This window comes from Cupressus sempervirens, chromosome 2 (genome assembly GCF_028749045.1).
Source record: "Cupressus sempervirens isolate cs-2001-9-10 chromosome 2, ASM2874904v1, whole genome shotgun sequence".
In the NCBI taxonomy this organism is placed as follows: Eukaryota; Viridiplantae; Streptophyta; class Pinopsida; order Cupressales; family Cupressaceae; genus Cupressus; species Cupressus sempervirens.
Window position 1 is genome coordinate 527,298,324 of NC_143119.1, and position 17,971 is coordinate 527,316,294.

At 37.1% G+C, this 17,971-nt stretch overlaps 1 protein-coding gene and 1 long non-coding RNA gene across 2 annotated transcripts in view; both read left to right on the forward strand.

Moving 5' to 3' along the window:
* The window catches only part of LOC149573276 (gamma-glutamyl hydrolase 1-like), a 168,311-nt gene that overhangs the window by 94,537 nt on the left and 55,803 nt on the right, over positions 1–17,971 (forward strand). The window lies entirely within an intron of this gene.
* LOC149573277 (uncharacterized) lies at positions 8–14,356 on the forward strand. The gene is made up of 2 exons (XR_016360083.1): positions 8–386; positions 14,150–14,356. It is a non-coding gene; the product is annotated as an uncharacterized LOC149573277 (long non-coding RNA).

Here is a 17,971-nt window from a genome sequence, read left to right on the forward strand (position 1 = left end):
ATATGGAGAATATTTTAAACTTGGAAAACATGTTTTGATTTATAAAGATCTAGTTGGTTACATATTCATTATATGATGGGAATGATGTTACCTTACCTGTTGTCAGTGTAATGTTTAAGATTCAGTTGATTTCTAAGTTGATATTTTCCAGTTGTATATAAGCACAAATATTATTTTACAGTGATTACTTATTATTTGTGCTTCTATGCATGATTATGTTCTATGATGAGGATATATGTCAAGAGAATCCTATTGCTGTAAGGTCAACGAAGACCACTGGGGACCTTCTGTTGTGAAATTTTTGAACTGTAACCTGCACATACTTGGAGATAAGACACAGTACTTTGATGTTACCATGAAATGCACTCTTGATCTAGAAATAAGAGGTGATGTAATGCTAAATATCTCAACGAATAGACTCTTGTCATCTATAAATTTATAAAACTATGGGAAACCCACCATCATGGTAATCTAGACTCTCTCTGATCTGTTTTTTATTGTATAGAAGTGGCTCCTCTTGCTGCAAAATTCGTTGAAATCACAGTAGTTTTCTGAATATAGTTGTTTTTGGATGTCATATGGATAATGCATTGTGTTCTTAGGAAAATTCTCGGTTTCTTCTTGAAATGTCAAAGGATCTCTTCCATTTTCACCTTGGAACACCACTTTGCTTGCCTTGGTGTCTTATCTTTAAGGATAACCAGCCAAACTTATTATGGCCCTGTTCTTATTTCACTTGTTAGCATAAGTCAGATGTAGCGACACCAATGTACAAGATTAACCTCAGGTAGAGATAATGCAACATACGATGAAAATTTAAGATTAGCTTTACTAACATCTGTAATGTCCCCTTGGTAACCTCTTAGTTCTTGACCTAAAATTCTATGATTTCCTTTGCAAGGGACTTACTGTTATTTGTAATTTGAACACCATTCACTATTCACCCTAATGGTTTGTGTTGCATGTAATTTACAAACAAGTATATAGTTGATATTCTTATTTAGTGAATTTGATGCATTGTCTTTTTCTTGTTTTTTTTGAAAAAGAGGTCTAAAATTTTGTTCAATCAAATCCAAGATACAAATCAGAGGCCTCAGCCAACCAAAACAAGAACAGAGAGTCAACCAAAGAGCAAACTAACACTAACACTACCTAATCCTGTCTTCCAACAACCTCCTCTCCAAGTTCACAAGATAATCAAAAGGAAGATCATCACTTCCCCAATATCCCAGCCATTAACATTCTTAGAGACCCACTTCGCCAAAGAATCAGCTACTTTAGTCCATGCTCTAGGGATATGACATAAAGAGGCAAAATCCAAGAATCTGCAGGGACTTTGAATCTGTCTAGCCACCTAGGCCAATTGATAATTAACATTATCTAAACTCTGTCTGTTCAACATATCCACAACTATCTAGGAGTCTGACTCACAGATAATCCTCCTCCATCCTAAAGAGCAAACTTTCTCAATTGCAACCTTAATGGCCAAAGCTTCCATCAAATTATTAGAATGTTGTCCTTTGTACACAAAAGGAGAAAAAAACACCAGTCATAACCTCTACCTATACCCCCAATACCAACATGTACTGGGTTACCATGAGAAGAACCATCTGTGTTAATCTTTAGGACCCCAACTAGGAGAGGCTTTTATCTCCCCTCTTGACAAATCCATTGCTCGACTGGGTCGCTTGTCATTACTACAAACCCCTCTATTGTCCCCCAAATCTAGATTCCTTGCAATAGCATAATCACCAGGATCAATATTTTCAGACATATCACACTCAACAATTGTAGTCTCTTGAAGCTTGCTAACTATCTTCTACGACAACTGAAAAACTCTTCAAGTTGGCACCGCAAAAAATCCCACGATTCCTCTCCAAACAAAGGTTCTATCTAATAAAAATAGAAATGGCCCATGCCACCCGAATAAAAAATGTCCTTCCTGGGGGTCTGCCCAAACTCTCCCAAAATTAGATTAGGGAGATGGCGTGAATAGAACTATGATTCCATGCCTCCCACGACCTGTTCAAGATCTCTTTTGAAAAGGGGCAAAGAAATAATAAAGAGGAGATGCATTCCTCATTGTGCAAACAAAGAAAGCAAATAGGAGGTCCCTGGAGACCTTTGTTGTGAATATTCTCCAAGTGAGGCATTTCCTCTTAGCAATCAGTAATAAGGAGAAAAATGCACTTGGGCCAAAAAAAATTGTTCCATACCTTCTTCCTCCAGGGTAACTCACCCATCCAATGCAATTGAGGGTCAAGCATACCATAACCTTGAGCAACAATAGTTTTTACATTTGGACTAGGGCCCCAGGCAAGAATGTCCCTCTTTAGGGAACTGCAAAACCTTTCCTTCAATACCTTAACCAAAACAACACAATCCTGATTAGAAACAACCAGAGGGCACTCATGAGGATCCTTTAAGCAGGTCACCTCCACCTGACCAGTGTGCCTGGCAATTTTAAAGTACTCCACGTTAATCCATCCAGCATTAGTAAAAATATGGCATAGGGGTTGAAGCTGGGGGAAGCTAGAAAGAATGGGAGTATGGCCGTCCCAAGAGTCCTGCCAAAATAGAACATCCAAGCCTCTATTATAGATCTAGAAGAGACCATCCTTAAGAAGGTGAGGTCCCTTTTTAAGAGTTTTCCTAGATACAAGATCCATTGCCTAACAAAGCAAGATCCATTAGCATCGATAAAATACTTGTAAGAATCTTGGCTCAATCCTAATCTTGATTGTGGTCACCACCTCTAGTGCAATGTTTTTGCTAAGGTGTAATAACCCCAACCGGTTATAACTTCATCAAATACTAAACTCTCTAATATTTCAATCGTTTGACATTTCGTCAAACACTTTGGACACAAGGAATATAACGCTGATTTGAATGCTGATTGTTCCTAAATGGCAAACTAAAAGAGATATTCTTGCAAACTCCAAATGATTAACAATGGCGATGCAAATAGTTTTTTTGTATTTTATTGAAACATATAAACATTGGTTACAAATGAGAAAGTATGCATCTTCAACAATGAGACTTAAGGCAATGCATGCTATGATTTAAATGATATTTTAATTCCCTTTGACGACGCCTGAAATGAAATTCTGATATAAATCAGTCTATAACAGATTTAAAAAACCCTACCAATGCCCTAAATATCTATTCTCAAACAATGCAAAATGTAATAGATAAAAACCTAGAATTGCTTCAAAAATCTGAGTTTTACTGCAGTGAGTCACTATAGCATATCACTGTAGTGATGACACTGTAGCAGTGTTACTGTAGCAAATCACTGTAGCGACGACACAGTAGCAACGTCACTGTAGAAGCAATATTGTAGCAGATTAGTACTATAGAAAATCATACTGTAGCAATATTTGATGTATTTCTTCAATCTTACTCCACAAATATGGCCCTAGGTCACAAATTTGGCACAATGTAAAGACTGATTTGTCTTCTCTAACTGCTGCAACCCTTCGGAAGATATTTCACCACCTCACTTCTAATTAAATTAATTAAATATAAAGTCACCTTTTAATTTTAATTTATTTAATGACTTTATGAGAAATTAATTTAATCAATTTCTCCTTATTCCTCCACTTAGCCTTCAGAGAATGTGAAGGCTAAGAACTCCACTAAGAGGCTAAAAAGATGGGAACATTACACAAGGCTAAGAATCTTGGCTCAATCCTAATTTTAATTGTTGACCACCTCTAGTACAACTTTTTTGTGAAAGCCTTGGTGACCAATGCATAAACCAAAGTCCAAGGCCCCTGACATAGCTTGGCCTACAAACATATACTCCTAGTTGACCAAACTTCACTTAGAGGAGAAGGGCTTGCCAAACGAAAGGAATTAAAGAGAGAGCATCAAATTTTTTCACAAAGAAGGAAGGGGAACCTGCATAATACACTTGTAAATGAAGAGAGCCTGCACCATAGTCTGCATCTCTAAGTCCAATGACTAACTTTACTACGAAATTTGTCCAAAATCTCTTGCCAATAATTATTACATCGAGATCCCAAAGGCAAAGGAATCCCAACGCACACCAAATGAAGAGAACCAATTTGAAATCTAAGGATCCCAACAATCCTATTTTGAATAAGCCAAGGAGTATTAAAGAAATAGAGAGAAAATTTAATCTTCATTATTCCGCTAACCTCAAGCTTTTTAGTAGATGTCTATGGCTTTCGTTAAGTTCACTGCCTCATTATTCTTGGCCATGCCTAACAAACCAGTTTCATCTGCAAACTAAAGATGGGAATAGGGAGGAAGATTGTTGGACCAGCTCCAGCGCTAGATAAGACCTTGCTGCACTTGGAATTCGATAAATCTATTAAGCCCCTTTGCCATGATGATGAATAAATAAGGAGATAAAGGGCCCCTTATTGAGGCCCCTGAGAAGCATTGAATAATTCAATAGTTTCCCATTAATGAGAATAAAAAAGGAGCAAGAAGTCACACAATTGAGAACCAAAATCACCCTCCTCAAAACCAAAAGCCAAGAGAATCTTCTATAAAAAGTCTCAGATCACTTGGTCATATGTTTTAGCTATGTCAAGTTCTCTAGCTTTCTTCTTAGAGTTAACCATAGAGTGAATAACGTCCATTGCAAGCTTAACACCATCCAAAATTTGTCTTCCTCCAACAAAGTCACCCTACTCCATCGATATTAGAGTCCTAAGGAGTGTTTTAAGTCTTGCAGCAATCAATTTGGTCACAATCATGTATATAACATTACATAAAGCAATATGCCTAAATTGTTCCAAACAATTAGCCCCTTCCTTCTTAGGTATAAGAGCCAAAATGTTAGAATTCATAGATTTGAGCATCTATTTGCTCCTATGAGATTCCTGAACCACTTCAAGTGGATAAAATTTAATAATCTTCTAGAATTTCTGAAAGATCTTAGTTAGAAACTCATCTGGACCAAGGGCCTTATCTTTTTTCATATTAAACACCACTTTCTGTAACTCAGACACTAAGATGGGGTGCAATAGATCCTCATTCATCTTAGTAAAAACCAAGGGGGGAATACAAACCAAGAGAATCCTCTCTTGACTCATAGCCAAGGGATCCTCCCTAGTGAAAAAATTTGAGGAATAATTGACAACTTCACTGGTAATTTTTTCACTAAAAGCGAGTTGAACCCCTTCTGAAGAAACTAGAGAGGAGATATAATTCCACCTCTTAAGCTTTATGGAATTCCCTTGGAATTTATGGAATTCCTTGATTGAATAGCCAATTCAATCAAAGAATTTATGAACTGATGGACCACCTATCATGTAACTAATAGCAAGAGACAATAAATCTATCAAGCCTTTTAGAAATAGCCTCAGTACTACTCCTATTATTCCATGTGACGACACTGTTGGCCAAAAGTGCCCTCCCACCAAGGATTGATTTCAAAATATTTAAACCCACCCAACGATCACGAGATTCAATTTCATATTATATTTTAAATCTCGGAGCCATGACAAGATGGTATGGTCCCGATCTTACGATAGCTCATGTATCGAAGGATCGTTGGGCGAATCAAGTAGTGATAAGATGCTACGAGGCTCATGTTGGTCAAGTGGTCGGGTTGTCATGACATTGCAGATAGTCGAGAGATCGTAAGCCAAAGAAAGGTCTTGCCCGATGTTACGACAGTAAGCAATTGTAAGATTGTAGGTGCCTCAAGTATGTGTTCCAATGCCACGAGGGTCAACGATTGTAGGATCGCGCAATTGACTTCCTAGGTTGCTGATGCTACGAAGGGGATGTTGGTCATATGATCTTAGAGTCTTAAGGTCACAAGCACAAGCAAGGACACCTCCCGAGGTCATGACAAAATATAGTCAAATCGTGATCCTAAGGGTTATTGCCATGGTTGCCAATATCATGATGGATTGCGATTGTAAGATCATAAAGGTCAAATCAACCATGATTGTGACATCGCAAGGGGAGAATAATGGTACCGCGACCTTATGCCAGGGGTATTAAGGGCCGCCATTCTGTTGTGAGATCGTAGGATCTTGTTGCTGCCGAAGGATCGTAAAGAGATTGAAGGATGGGCTCAATGCTACGAGGTATTAGCGATCGTAAGATCGTAGAAGTTAGGGTTATGAACAAAAGGTGATATAAAGGGTTTTGACTGCAGTTGACACTCATAGGATTGTGAGTTCAGTGTTGACCAAAACATATAAAGAGTTTCACCTGCCAAGCTGGACAAAGGGGACCTCCCAACCAATCAGGTAGAAAGAAAGGTACAGAGCGACAGTTGAATACGGTTGACCCATGCTTTCCATCTGATTCGGCAAGTTGACGATAGAGGAAGCAACTCTTTGATGATAGATCTGGTCTTTTCTATCTCCTGCAACCACTTTCATTGTTCCCCAGGCCTAATAAATGCAAAAGAACACTCCATCCCTGCCTGTTGATCCATCTACTCAGTCAAAAGGTTAATGGCCACTGTTCTTGTCCTCTCAGAGATTGTTTGGTGGGTAAGTGATCTCGTGTCTGGATTTGCATTGTGATCAGATCTTTTCTAGTTTTTCAATAATTATTCTTAGTAAATTTGAATGCAGTGGTTGAATTTTATCTTAGGGTGGAAGCTATCTACGTTATGCTTACACTATAAAAGTAGATGTTGTTCTCTTTCTCAGGGTCGGATCTCTGTTTCTTTGGTATAGCCCCGGCATACGACTGTACATTCCCTCTTTGCCTCTGAATTATATGACATCCAGTCTTATCTCCTTCAGCCATTGATGTACTGTACAAGTTTTGTCTGCCTCTCTTCGATGTATTGTGGAACTGGATACCTATAATCTACATTTCTGTATCTCTTTTGGCCTATGAATGATAAGAAGTGAAACTCTTTTTCCTTGTGTCACTCATTTGGTTGTCTGATCTATATGTAGCTAATAGATTAAAGGAAGTCTGAATCCGTATATCTTTGGATTGTCATGATAATTGTACTGTGCATGTATGGGTAGAGATTAGTCTAAATATCCTATTTTGGTGCATCACCTCGTTAGAATAGATTAGGTAGTTACTTTCATGTATTCCTTCCCCCTTTTCTCTTCTAGAGTAGTTTAAGTTGCATCTTGACAGTAGAGGAAGTCAACCTTCTTTGGAGACTCAACCTCATAGTTCAAGTCCCACAACTTGGAGGTTGTTTCCATGTTTCACAAGGTTGTGTTTAGGTAAAAGCTTTGGACAAGGGTGCAAGCGTTTGTGACAACAGACACCATTAAACTGTCTTCACATCAATAAGACCCAAGAAATCAATATTATCTGGGAGCAAATTTGAAAGTTCCAACCTCACTAGCCTACCTCATTTTTCATCTAAACTAATAACTGCATTAAAATCACCAGCCATAATCCAAGGAAGAAATGGATATAGGGATTGAACAAAATTGTTGTGAGCCAAAGATGTGACTTATCCTAGAGATCAGTAGGAAGATAAATATTAGATAAAAGGCACCTTCCTCTAGTCTCAAAGCTAGAAGCAACCATAGAGATATAAGATTGACTAGAAATCCACCATAAGGGGAAGACCTTCAAATTCCAGAAGCAAACAACAATCCTTTCCAATAGCCTTGGGGCCATATACAAGGAGCTCAATCAGCCAAACCATCCATCGAAAGTTTGGTTTCTTGAATAAAGACTGTTTCAGGTGAATGCAAATCAATTCATCTGTAAGTAACATTTTGTCTAGGGATGTTGCTCAACCTTCTTACATTCTGTGATAAAAAAATCATTTATGGGTTTGGAGAAATGGGAATCAATGGTTTTTACAAACTTCGACTCAACCAAAGTGTCACTCATAATCATTACTTTCTCTTGATAGGATTGGTTTTTTGTTAGGAGTTGGTCTCTTGTTAGGGTTGGTCTCTTTTTGGACATTATTATCATTATCTTATCTTATCTTATCTTGATTAATTTTCCTTCCAATCTTTGAGGGTTTGTCTACTGGCTCCTTTTTGAAGCTCTTTTATTGTAGGCCTAAGGCAAGAAAGGCTTTGTTACCCTTCATAATATCTGAGGTCCCTCTAGAAGCAAGGGAAGTAGAAGCCAACACAATTTTACTCTCATGACCCTATGACCCTCCAAGATCCAAGATATCCTGAATTTGAGGAGGCAAATTCAAAACCATGTGACCAACTTGCTGATCTCTTGAAGATAAAGCCTGATCCGCTCGCCTTGTACTCTCATCCTAAATTTCGTGTTGAAGCTTAGCCCAAGAAGAAAGTCCAACTCCCTTCTTCGTGGACTAGTTAATCAAGAACATCAAACCTGTTAATAGTGCTATCATTCTGTCTATCGATCCAAGTTATTATATAAAGAGACACATGTCATATGTCATGCGAAGAAGCGTGCATTTGGAAATATGAAAATACTTGTTTGAGAAATTGAAGAGACCTTCAGTTGTGAGATAAAGTGTGTCTCAATTCTTTTTATATATCACATCAAGTGAAAAGAACTGTACTTGAATATTTTCACTATCAATAAATGGATATTTTTCTGATGTGGTTGGATTTTTTCCCTTCAAGGTTGAAGGGTTTTCCCAGGATAAATGTTTAGCATCTTTTGTGCTCTTTATTGTTTATCATTATTTTTGGGCAAAACATTAACAGTTGAAACCACAAGTTTTCCAAACAATAGTGCGATAGAGTGCAAAATATCTTCCCTTCGGAATTCCAATGGAATTCTTAGTAGCTGAACCGACATAGGCTGATGAAGGGCCACACCACCCTTACCAACTCACAACCAAAAACACAACAATATGGAGACAGAGAAGATAAAATGCTTCATAAAGCATCCATTAATACTTGAAATTCATTACAATATTCTCCAAATGAGAAAACTCCAAATTCTTACAATATGAGAGAGATTCCAAACCAAGAACTTCCAACTAGCTTGTGCACCAAGAGCTTCTATAAGAAGAGCTTACAACCAAAGAGCTTCAACCCAAAGGGATTCACCAAGAAGAACTTCCCAACTAAGATCTTACACATTAAGATCCTTCACCTCCAAAGCTTCTATATAAGAAGAGATCACACCTTTAGAGCTTGCTTACAAGAGATTACACTATGAGAGCTTTATTACAAATGCTCATAAGCTTTGCTTATATGGGCACTTACCACCTAAGATATTACAAACACAACCAATGTGGGATAAAAGGTAAATGAAACTACCTTACAACAAATATTTAATTCCCACCAAAATACAACTAAGCACCACCATGTGAGCCAATTAGAAAATTACATTTCCTTTGTGGATCACAACAAATATTAAATGCATGATTTAAGGAACTTTCCACAAACTCCTAAGATGCCACCTTGATAGAGGGCCACACCACCCTTACCCAATCACAATCAGGAAAACAACAATATGGAGACCAAGAGAAAAAAAAAATGCTTCACAAGAAATTTTATTATACTTGAAGATCCTTACAACACCCACAAGATGATATCAAGCTTCTCCTTGAGCTTCCACTCCTCGAGCTTCTCTTTGAGCTTCTACTCCTCAAGCTTCCCCCTTGAGCTCGATTTAGAAATGCTCATATGCCTTGCTTAAATAGGCACTTACCACCCCATGCATGACTTATCCACAACCTTCTAGAATTCCTCCACAACCTTCTACAACTTCCAAAACTTTCTACAATATTCATAACTTTCTAGAATTCTTCCCACACACTTCGATAAATGGAATGACAACCATTTTTTTTTTTTTTTTTCTATTATGCCACCTATGCACCTCGAAAATAAAAATCCTCTTTTTCTTTCTTTTCTCCTTTTTCCCCTTTTTTATTTTTTTAATTATTTCTCCTCTAATTTTCGTCACTTTCTCTCTCCTCCACAAATTTTTTTTTTTTTCATGCAAGATGCTCCTGCATCAGACTCCCCCGGTAAATAGAAAAGTGTGTCCCACACTTTGATGCCAAAAGAAATATCTACCACCATCTTCATCTTCACCAAAGGTTTCCACCTCAATAGGGACAACAAAGCCACCATGCAAATCCTCCACACCAGCATCTTAACCATCCAATCAACATGCTCATTTCCAGGAACAAACTGAACATAATTCTTCATCAACAAACCCTCATTCTCATCAGCAACTAGTGAATTCACACCCATAGCAACAAACCCCACATCAACAGCCACATGTAGATCTCTATCAACACATGCCAAACTCTCAACACCAACAACCTCATTGCTCACAACAAGATGCTCTGCAATACATAACTCACCTCCAACAACAACTGGATCATCCACGACCAAGTGCTCTGCAACATACAAGTCACCACCAACATCAACTAAATCATCTACAACTGAGTGCTCCACAATATTCATGTCAGACTCAACCAATTGATCATGAAAACCAACATCTGTCCCAACATCAACAACATTAGGAATATCTTCAGCAACAACCTCTAGTTTCTCTGCAGGTTCTACATCAGGCTCCACAAACTGATCAGCAAAACCATTCTCTTCCACCTTGACCTTCTTAGCTTGATCAGCCAATCTAGCATCCAATCGAGAAATCATCTTAGAAAAATTCCTCTCCACTATATCATGGATTTTCGCAATCATCTTAGGGTCCAATCCTCTTGGAGCCATCTTCCAAGATCTTCGTAAACCCTCCGCAACAAATCCTTCCTACGCTCCTTGTGACAACCTTGAATTGTTTGCAAGTCAAATCGCAACCTGCCACCTCGCACGAACAATCAGGAAGCACATCACAAGTCTAGGACAACGGATTTGCAATCCACAAGCTCTGATAAACTTTGCCCAACCAAGGTCCTGGTACAAACTGCCTCACACTTCGGCAATCTGCTTGTACACTCAGAAAATCCCGCTCTGATACCACTTGATAGCGGGCCACACCACCCTTACCCAATCACAATCAAGAAAACAACAATATGGAGACCAAGAGAAAAAAAAAATGCTTCACAAGAAATTTTATTATACTTGAAGATCCTTACAACACCCACAAGATGATATCAAGCTTCTCCTTGAGCTTCCACTCCTCGAGCTTCTCCTTGAGCTTCTACTCCTCAAGCTTCCCCCTTGAGTTCGATTTAGAAATGCTCATATGCCTTGCTTAAATAGGCACTTACCACCCCATGCATGACTTATCCACAACCTTCTAGAATTCCTCCACAACCTTCTACAACTTCCACAACCTTCTACAACTTCCAAAACTTTCTACAATATTCATAACTTTCTAGAATTCTTCCCACACACCTCGATAAATGGAATGACAACCATTTATTTTTTATTTTTTTCTATTATGCCACCTATGCACCTCGAAAATAAAAATCTTCTTTTTCTTTCTTTTCTCCTTTTTCCCCTTTTTTATTTTTTTTATTATTTCTCCTCTAATTTTCGTCACTTTCTCTCTCCTCCACAATTTTTTTTTTTTTGTTTTTTTTTCCATGCAAGATGCTCCTGCATCACACCTACACACCTTGATAAATGGAATGACAACTATTTTCTCATTTTTCTATTTATGCCACCTATGCACCTTGAAAATATAAATTCTTCTTTCCCCTCTTTTTCTCTTTTTATTTTTAAAATTATTTTACATCTAATTTTTGTCACTTTCTCTCTCCTCTAGTTTTTTTTTTTAAATAATAATTTTGATCACACTCCCTTTTTTCGTGATGCAAGATGCTCCTGCATCAAACACCCATGGTAGGAAAAATTTTGTGAATATGAATTCACAAAATGAAGCAACTAAGAATGACATTTTTTTTCTTCTCTTCCAACACCTTGCTGGAACAAGTATTTGCCGTCGATATATTTCCTTCTTTCTTCTTTTCCAACACCTAGCTGAAACAAGTGTTTGCTGCTGAAAATACTCCTCCGCAATGAACTCTGTCCAAGTATAATGCTTGTCCGCCTCCAATCTTGTAGGATCTAATACCATTGTAATACACTCAACAACACCATAGAAATCTTCTTTCGCATACCACACATCAATAACAAGAGTAGCATGTAAACCATCATCATTGTCTTTCAAATCCATCTCAAATTCAACATCCCATAATTCATAAACATTTACCTCTTTCACATATTCATCTTCGCTTGCTTCTTTTATGTTGTCAATAATGTATGTAACTGCTTCACTTGTTTGACCTCCAACCAAGGCATTATACTCTTGCTCTATTCTTGCAATCTTCAAATCATCTTCATTTGCTTCTGGCTCAAAAATCTTGTCATCTTCATGCTCTTCATCTTCTTCAACTTTAGGCTCACAAATATTTTCATCTTAATCCTCTTGCTCTTCTTTTGTGTCGCATGTGTGATACTCCATTGGATCTTTCTTTTCTGCATCAAAAGAATTGTTAACATCTATTTTCTGGTGACACACTCTTCTCTTCCGTAACTCTGATTCTAATTCATTCACCTGCTTCTGCAAATCAAATAATGCAACTCATAATGCCTCTTGATTACTTGCTCTAATTTTCTCAAGTCTAGGAATCCTCTTAATCGATACAATCACAAAAGTCATCTTCTTCTTTCTCTTGTCCATAATCATGTCTTCATAAGACAAATATCATGCAACACAAGCACCTCTTGCAAAACTGACTCACAGTCGACGATCTATCTACACAATCAAGAACTTCTTGACAAACTTCACCCAACCCAAGGTCCTAGTGCAAACTGCTTCACATTCGGTGATCTGTCCACACGCTCAGGAACTCCTGCTCTGATACTAGTTGATGAAAGGTGCTCCCCTTGAAACCATAAATTCATAACAGAAACAAAGAAACAACAATAAATGCTAGAACAAAATATGGACTTCTTATTTGCGCCGCAAATGCGGAATTACAAAATTCACAAGTACAAAGAAGTTACCGCCTACACGAGAGGACAATATTTTAACCCACATGGACACCTTCATCTTGCATCATAGGCACACAAGAGGGTATCTCCTCAATAGAGTTGAAGCTTATGTGTCATGGCTTGATGAAAAGCCCCTACTTGGTTGAAAAAATAAGGACCATCTTTAAAAGCCCTTTTTCTATCTGACATGTTTGAAAAAATAACCAAGAAATAGTTATAAGCTGTCAGAAAAATCTCCATATCTCCTTGAGGGTTCCAAACCCAACGTGCCAAGATTATAGCACTAGTAAAGAAAGGCAAAGGCCGAAAAATTTACAAATAAGGGCATGATTACACCAATATCCAACATCCTCTGAAACTTGCTCAAGCTGAATAACCAAAATTGGTCTATCCTCAGATCTTTCCAAACATCCATTCACTTTTTTTATTTGAATCGTCTCTTTTGAAGAGGAAGCATCTTTGAATCGCCAAAAGACACATGAGAAAAGGCTAATCCTTGACTCACCATGGAATCAAAAGGACAAACTAAACAAAAAATGAGAAAGAGAGACTAGGCAAGAGACCCACAATCTCAGACCGTTGCAAGCCTCAATCACATAATGTACCATGCAATAAAATGGACATTACATGCCAAACACAAAACAAGCACCGCACAAACAATGGTAAAAATTCCTTGCGAATAGTAAAAAAATATACCAAATGCAGAAGAAGGCGCTCAGGAGACAAGCAATGGCACAAGACACTAATCAGATCTGGGGCACGAAGGCCCTAGTTCGTGCTAGACATCCATGCAATGCCATTTTAATGTATTGTCTTTTATTTGAATTATATATGTGAATTATGTTACCTAAAACGTTTATTCTTGACACAATTCTCAAGGAGATTGTGATTGTGTTATAGTTACTATATGATGGGAAATGGTCGTTGAACAATAAATATTGATCTTATAATCCTTATATTCACCATGCTCTGTGCAAACTATCCATTCATTGATATTGAGCTGTAATAATTAACTGCAATATCCTATTTGATTTAATTACGAATGTCGTTTATGAAGGTGGAGCTAAAGCATTATATTGATCTAGGTTTGATGAAGGGTTTGGTAATGCGTTATATAAATCGGGTGGGCCACAATTGTAATATCCCCCTTTTGGGACATTAGGAATTCTGAAGTTGAACTCATAAAATATTAAATTTGACTCATGAGAGTTAAAGAAAATTAATAAATGGGACAATTTAATATTATAAAAGGAGTTGGAAAAAGACGAAAGGACATGAGAAGGAAACTAAAGAGTCACTGTTTTCAGCATAAAAGAAGGATGAAGAGTTCGTTTTGAGGAGGCTTGGATTTGAGATTGATTTATTGGTTTTCTCTTTCGAGACCTAAAGGGAGCTTCAACTTCAACTTAGGATTGGATGATGCAAACCCTCAGGTTCTTGTTGGGTGGATTGGACGTAGCCCCAGTTCATCATATGTGGTAGATTCACATCAGAATTCACATCTAAGATTACAGGTGCATTTTATAGTTTCTCTCCAATCTGATTGTGTAATTGTATTTAAAATTGGATTATGTTATCTGGTTATTGTATTGTTGATGTATAGTGCAATAATGTATTTTGAGGTATTCTAATGAACATTTACTAGTTCATTGCTGGTTATTTTTGCTGGTTTATTTGCATAAGAAATATGTTTATACTCTGAAAACTTTTTGGGGGAAAAATTGGGTGAATATCTGACTGGGATATTACAATGGTGTTAGAGCTGGTTTTCTTGGCAGCCTGTGAAGTTATTATAGGGACAAATTTATAGATGAATTTATTAGAAACATTTTAAAAATATGGAGTTAATATCCAACCTAAGAAAATTCATTAGAAACAAATGAACAGATGTTTTGAAGAAATATTATCAAAAGTTATAAATCAATAAAAGTACAAAGAACTTGATATATCTTATTTCCTTCGAAAACTCTTTGGTCACAAATGTAATCGGGGTTTACTAAATTTTTATGAGTTTAGTCTGTGGGCCTGCTTCATTTTATTTTGGATTTGTTGGGAGACAAACTTTACTATTAGAGAATCATGCAACTGTAATGCTCCAGAAATATTCATCATATGTTTGGTGAATGACTCTCCATATACAGGTGACTGTTTATATTTTCAATTTATTTATTTTGTTGGAACAACAACTATTATATTATTGGACTTGCTAGAGTGTCCAATTAATATTAGGTCGGAGTGACAAATTCAGAGTAAGTTTAAAGGATGGAATATTTCATTGAAAACGGATTATAGTTGTTTGAAAATATTTTATCGGGCCTATAGTATTTTTAATGATCGATTCTAAGTATTTGCCATGATTTTTGTTTTTTGTATTAATATAGTGAAAATAGCTGAGCTACATCAGTACAAGGAGAAAATTCTGAGTTATAGCATGTGCCACAACTTGATATAGAAACCTCAAAAGTACCTATTTAGCACCTATAGGGTAGCTTTTATGTTTATACATAGATGCACTAAAATAATCCATAGACTATAACAGTAGTTAATACAAAAAAATAGATCCAATTCTTTCTGGATTTCAAAAAGGGCCCTTAAACCCTTGTCTATTAGCAGCAGCAGGTTCATCACCAAAAGGAATGTTATTAGCAGCAGCATGTTCATCATCAATCATTAACCTTTCCATGAATTGAGTTAGCCTTTCCAATTCTCTTTGTTTGAGCATGTCCTTGTGAATAGCAAAGTAATGGTAAGAGACTATATCTTCCCTGTGGATTGCGATTTGGCTTTCCTGCATCAGCATCATAAACTTGTCCTTGGATATTTCTAGGACTGGTGCAACCTGTGACATAATATGAAAATGGATGAGTTTACATCCAAACTCAGTAAGCTGCCTCCTCTTTTGAAAAATATTCTCATTCCTTTCCTTCCAAAGAAACCACAAAATTTCACATGTCAGAACAGACCAAAAGGTGTTGGACTTAAGATCAAAGAAATGCACAAAACCAGCTAAAACGTCACTTCACTCCATGAAAGACCAAGTCTACTGTTCCACAAAATAGGAGACTCAAAGAAAATAGACCAAACATCACGGACAAATTTACATTCAAAAAATAAATGGTCAAAAGTTTCAGAAACATCAGAAACACCACAGACAATAGGATTTCCAAGACCATGAGGTAGAGTGTTGCCAACAAGAAGTTTCCTCAACAATAACCACCTAAAACATGACTTTAGGTTCACAAGGGGAGTGCCAGAAAAGACTAAATATAATTTTCCATCTGGAAACTAAGAACTCAAGCCCTCAGTCCTGGTTCACCCTCCCAAAGATAGAATAATCATCTTTCAACATATTATAAATCTTCTGAGTAGAAGCTACATGAAAACTAGAAATCCGCAAAACCATCTGTCCATTCAATCCAATGCAAAAATTTCTTAGTATTCATAGAATGCCCTAGAAAAAACTTACCCATTGCTTTAGCATTAAAGAATATGTTTTCTTTTGGGTACAGGGGATGTGGTATTTAGCTGAAATCTCATCGTAGCTCCCTAACATATTGTCAACCATCATATCTTTTATAAAAACAATGCCCAATTTCTACCAATTCTTCCTAGGGCAACTTTGGGTAAGAGCTAGGGGTTTGCCATTAGTCTCTATTCCCCACCAAATAGATCTGTCTACAACAAAGTAAGGAGGAGGACCTCCATTGGTTCCTCTGTTAGAAATAAGAGACCTAACTTGAGTCCAAGCCTTCTAGATAGATTGGAAGACTTTGGAACCAGATATCGAACAATTGAAAGTTATCAAAAATTTTGTCACATAGAGGAACATTAGGCCAACTTTTTCCTTTTCTAATACCAGATTGAAGTATATTGTTTCTAACCGACACTTTCTAGGGTTGCTCCCCTTCTAAGGTTTGAATAATCCATTTAGAAGCTAAGGCCATACCTTGAGAATTCAGGTCTTTGATGCCTAGACCTCCTTTTTCCTTAAGTAGACAATACCATTCCCATTTAACATAGTGCCTCTTTTTGTTCCCAAATCCATCAGACCATAGAAAGTCTCATGATCTTTTCTAGCCTTGCACTTTGATAATTAGCAAATAGCCAAGCTAAGGAAAATAAAATATGATGAGAAGATAAGACCTTTTGTACCACCTAGATTCTACCAGCCAGTGAGAGAAGATGAGTTTGCCATTTAAGATATTTCTTTTCAATTTTAGAAAACAACTGGTTCCACATATCTTTAAGGGATGGATCTATAGAAAAAGGAATACCCAGATATCGAATGATGTGATTAGGTCCTACCCATTGCCAACCTTAGCTCACAATCCACTTTTGGGGGGGAGGAGGACCACCCAATGACCGAGACTTGTGAGGAGCTATTTTTGCCCCCGAAACCATACAAAAAACTTGAAGTCTGTTAATCATGTTATAAAAGTTGCTTTCTTCTAGTTCAATAAACAAAGCAATACCATCTGCAAACTGTGCATTAATCAACAAATCTTGATTTGGCAGAGTAATCCCTCTGATGGGAGATCCTAATTGAGAAGATCTGAGGATGTAAAATAGGGCATCAACTGCTATGACAAACAAGGATGGAGCAATTGGAAAGCCTTGTCAAATAGATCTTTGTAGTACAATATTTTTAGTAAGCTCACCATTAATATGAATGACAGTTGAGGAATCCATAAGAAGAATATCTGTCCATTTGCAAAAATAGGGAGGAAACCTGAAAGCTTGCAGCATTCCCTCGACAAAGGGCCACTCAATTCAGTCATATGTCTTCTCAAAATCTAGAAGAACCATACTTGCATTCTAATCTTTCTTTTTTTTCCAATGCATGGCTTCCCAACTTGTGATCAGATTCTCTACTATAAATCTTCCTTTGATGAACCCTGTTTGTGTTGGGGATATAAAGACATTGAGGAGATCTCCAATTCTTCTTGCCTAAAGTTTAGCCAAAATCTTATAGGATAATTTTAATAGTATAACAGGTCTCTAATTCTTGACTTGAGATTTGTCTCCTCCCTTGGGTAGAAATTTAATGACCTCATCTCAACACCTAAAGATCCCACTTGAAAGGCATACTCATAAAGTTCCAAAAGTTCTAGAGAAATCAAAATTCTAAA